This window comes from Amblyomma maculatum, chromosome 11 (genome assembly GCF_055883805.1).
Source record: "Amblyomma maculatum isolate TAMU_Amacu chromosome 11, ASM5588380v1, whole genome shotgun sequence".
NCBI lineage: Eukaryota > Metazoa > Arthropoda > Arachnida > Ixodida > Ixodidae > Amblyomma > Amblyomma maculatum.
The window spans coordinates 157,952,350-157,956,963 of NC_139354.1; the positions used below are offsets into that span (position 1 = coordinate 157,952,350).

Here is a 4,614-nt window from a genome sequence, read left to right on the forward strand (position 1 = left end):
CTAAGTGGAGATTGCGCGCCTCTCGTGAGCACTGCGGAGCCGGTCGCCGACCAGCGGCGCCTCCGAGTCCTGGACGAACATGACGAGTGCCCGCCAGAGCTCGATGGCACGACCTCGAGACGAGGTATCGGGACAGCCCCAGGTCCAGACAGAAGAAGGCCATGGTCCCAGCTTAACGATGGCCACGGCTCGAAGACGAGATGGTGTGTAGAGCGGACATTTCAAGAACAGGTGGTTCAGATCCGCACTGCAGTTTCGCCTGGAGCAGGAAACCAGATACAGGTGGCGTCGTGCCACCCCGATGAAAGCGATTCAACAAGAAAGGAGTAAGAATGGTGCCTGTTTAGATCCGCCGCAGCAGGACCGATTCTCGTCGCGTTAATACCATCGGGGGAAATGCAGGTATAGACAGGGGGTTGCCCACTGCCGTGAGGTAGGCGGTGCGATGAAGCTTCATCACAAGCTTCTCCGCGATCGGATCTGCAACCTCAGGTGTGCTAGCGTCGGAAGGGAGAAGAGTATAGGAAGCTCCGGCTAGCATGGTATAGACATGAGCGCGTGCTAGTCTATGAGCCTTCTCGTTTCCGCAGATACCGCAGTGCGCGGGGACCCAATGGATGATAACGTGTTGACCGCGTTAGCGAAGCAGGCGTGCGTTATGCCTGATCTTCTGCATTACGGAGTCCATATAAAGGATGTTGGCGCATGCCCGGCAGGCAGCTTGAGAGTCCGTGTACCCACGATGGTGAACAGGGTCAGTTTCAGAAGGAACTGCGAGAGCCGATTCAAAGTAGTCTAATATGGCCATTAGCTCGGCTCGGGTGCTGAATGGCATTTCTGCCGGTGTATGGTGACATCGGCGCTGAATCTCGGTTGTCTGGTCGTACCACGCAGTGGCGTAGCAAGTGTGGTTGCTCAAGCGCGAGAAGTTGTGTAGGGTTCACGGGATGATAGGCCCGTACATGATGCGGGCGACGCGAAAAGCTGAAAATATCCGCATTTCGCGTTCGTGTACTCTGCCGGTGCGGTTACTGATTCTTCGTAAAACGTGCAAAATTTGTTTTGCAGTACAATTGTCGTCCAAGTGCGTGCCATGTATTCAGATGGTCTGCTTTCGAACAATAGGCTGGTTACTAATGGAAAGTTTAAAAGACATCTTCTCCTCCTGTTTGGTTATGGTGGTCCGGCCACCGTGAATGACGACAAGCTCAGTTTTATCTGGGGCAGTCTGTAAACCAGTCTCCGTGGCGTAGTCACGAATGATGTCAAGTGCTTTTTTAGGGCATCCTCCTGCTCGCCAATGAACCCCGATGTGTCCACACGGTGGCGTAGTCAGCATGACCAGTATGCTTCAAGCCCGGTACGTCCGCAAGACGCTTGGGTAGCTGGTGCATAGATATTAAACAGTGTTGGGGAGTTAACCGAACCCTGAGGAACGCCTACTAAGTTGGGGTGGATGGAACTGGTGTCCTGACCAACTTTGACCTGGTAGCTACGCCCCTGTAGGAAACCAGGTAAACATCTTGTTGTGGCACCGCAGGGACGAGGACAGATACGGAGAAAGACAGACCAAGTATCTGTCCGTATCTGTCCTCGTCCCTGTGGTGCCACAACAAGATGAATACTTACCAACTTGCCCAGTTTTCTACTATCGTTTAACCAGCTAAAGTTGTATATTTTCCCTCTCAGTCTGAGGTCACGAGCTTTTGTCATGATTGTGGTGGAGGGGACACAGTCAAAGGCCTTGCGTATGTCCACTCCTACAACAGCCCGTGGGTGCACTGATTTAGGGTCGAGGACGTCCTCTCTGAGGCGGAGGAGTACATCTTGTGTAGATAGTCCAGGGCGAAAGCCATACCGTGTGGGGGCTAAAAGGTCGTGATCTTCAAGGTACCACATTAATCATGTGTTGACCATGCTTTCCATTACTTTACAGACGCATGAGTTTAAGGAGATTAGACGGAGGTTGGATAAGGTATATGGTGGCTTGCCAGGCTTCGGGGTGGGTTTCACCAAACGAGAAATTCCAACAGGAGGGCAATATCCCGGCATCCCAGACTTGATTAAACTCTTCTAGGAGAGATTACGTAGGTTGGCCACGCAAACCTGATCGGCTCCCGGAGTACTACTTGCATTAGCGTGCTGCAGGGCACGTTCCAGCTCGGGCATGGTGAGGGGCTTGTTAAGAGAATCACTGGCCTCGGAAGGCTCATCCTTCTCGTACGGGGTCTGAGAGGCAAGACGTCGGCGGAACACTTAAGCGTTCTGTTCGGTGAGTTCCTTAGCGTTGATTCTTTCTCTGAGGGCAAAGCGCGCCGCCCCATCGTTACTCTTGCGCTGGCCGAGGAGGGAACGCAGGATGGCCCAGACTTTAGACGTGTGAGTTTGCCCATTGATGGAGTCACAAATGTCCATCCAGCGGGCTGATGCGAGCCTATTGTTTAATTTTCTATGGAACTGTATGTTAGGTAACCCCTTTTTGTGCTACGCAGCACGGCCCGACCGCCTATATTGTCCGAGAATTCGACGCCGAAGGTGAGCAAATGCCGATCAGGCACAGGGTGGTCAGAAGAAACCCGGAGACTCTTGGTGGCTCTCCACTTGGCTTGGCATAACTGTGATACCAGCTGGTTAATGTGCCTGGCTGGAGGCTGCTGCCCCGGTACCTCGCGGTATTTATCCCATTTTGTGATGAATTAGCCTGTTAGTGGCATCTAGCTTCATATTCGTGTTGACGTGACCTGCGCGAAAATGTATAAGTATCGGGAAATGGTCACTTCCCAAGCAGTCGTCCAACACTTCCCATCGAAACTGCTGTGGGCGGGTGCTCCAGTTAAGACCAGGTGACGTGTCTGCTTGGTGACATGTCTGTCCTGCGAGTGTGCGTTTGGGGCGTGTTGAGAACCGTCAGCCCGTACTCTGAGGCTTCTTGCATGACACGTCTGCCTCGCCAGCTGCATGTGTTGTATCCCCATGCGATATGGTTAGAGTTGAAGTCTCCGCATAGGACTATAATATCTTGGGGATAAAGCCTTTTAAAATGGGAGATAAAGCTGAGGTCGACAGTTGCATGATTAGCCTTATTCCTCGTATTTTTGGGAATGCTGTACACAGAGAAGACGAGGAGTGCGCGTTGTGGTGAGACTTGTACACAACAACCAACGACGCTTAGGGACGTGTTGCACCACGGTTGCGTGTCTAGCTGCACGTGTACTGCTGCCCTCCGCACGTACAGTGCTGTTTTCGCGGGTGCAGCGAGATCTTCAGATGGGGCGTATCCATCATAGCGCATTATTCGTAGCACGGGACCATGGACCTCCTGAAGGGCGATAACTAATGGACACTTATCGTCTTGGTTGCTGAGGAGCTGGGCGATCATGTCCGCCCTCTTGCTACGAAGCGAACGACAATTCCACTGTAAGACTGTTGCCCACGGCAGTGGTCTTGAATAACTGCCCAGGCGACGCTGTAAGGCATTAGAGGTAGTGAATGTTGGTGCTGCCTGAGAAGTAGGTAAAGCGGCTGCTGCTGGGACTGTTGGATGATAGTGCCAAAAGGGAACGTGCCCGAAAGCATAAGACGCTCCATAATGGTATAGACGCTTGTTTCTATGACTCGACTAGTATGTTCTTGAACTCTTTGAAATATAGACTGCTCAATTCTGCCATTCGCTGCTGAATACGCCGCCCAAAATCTTGGAGTGTCATTGGAGCGGGAAGATATGTATTATCGCGGGGCTGCGAGAACTATTGCGCCGTTATTGCCTTGGCTACCCGTTCGGACGAGTTTTCTTCCTTTGCTTTCTGGAGTTCGCTGTGCTGACGCCCCTGCGTTTGCCCTTTCTTGAGCCGCTGCTTTCTAGCCGGTTTACGCTTTTCCTTTTGCGAAATTTGTTAACATGTTGCTATTTTGGACAGTTTTTGGCCATAGCCAAATGAGAGTCACCGCAGTTCCGGCGTGTCGGTTCTGCGTTCGAGCATGATGTGCCCTCTTCGTGTTACCGCAAACCGCAGGGGGAGCATCTTGCTGCCCCCCCGTTAGAGCATCTTGCTGCTCCTTGCTATGTCCAATCTTGTGACATATCGCAAACCGCAACTGGCCGACGGTATGGAAAAACACGGACCGTAAATGACCGCAGTCCAACTTTGTAAGGTAGGCTGTTACCTTGAAAAGTTTTCATGGCAGTGCCTTTGTACCCAAGTGGGCGCGGTTGCAGGATTTTGCACTTGCGGCAATTCAAATAGAATATTAGTTCCTCAGAAGTCATATTACCAGCATTCCTAATGATTCCTCGTATTTAATTATGACCCGTGGTTTCGTATGCTTGAAACGGCACGTTTTTTTCATTGATTGTCAGGGATTCTATAGCGAGAAGTGCATTTTGCACCTCCGGTTCCAACGCGTCAACAGCGAGATGGTTGCTCTGGATTTAGTAGCGGACCGAAAACTCCGGTAATGCATCTTCCTCCAAGAGACTGAGATGAGCCGCAATATGACGCGTTATGAGTCTGCCTATCCATATACAGTGCTCATCCTTGATTCGGCACGGTTGCTTAGAACGAATAATGGTGGTGTGCTGGTATTTGCGTGCGGCCCTGTAGATCGGCGTCGCCG

The 4,614-nt window shown here is 51.8% G+C and overlaps 2 pseudogenes; both read right to left on the reverse strand.

The window, feature by feature from the left end:
* On the reverse strand, positions 1 to 937 carry LOC146175263 (uncharacterized; annotated as a pseudogene).
* On the reverse strand, positions 886 to 1,713 carry LOC146175264 (uncharacterized; annotated as a pseudogene).
* Between the last annotated feature and the right edge of the window lie 2,901 nt (positions 1,714 to 4,614).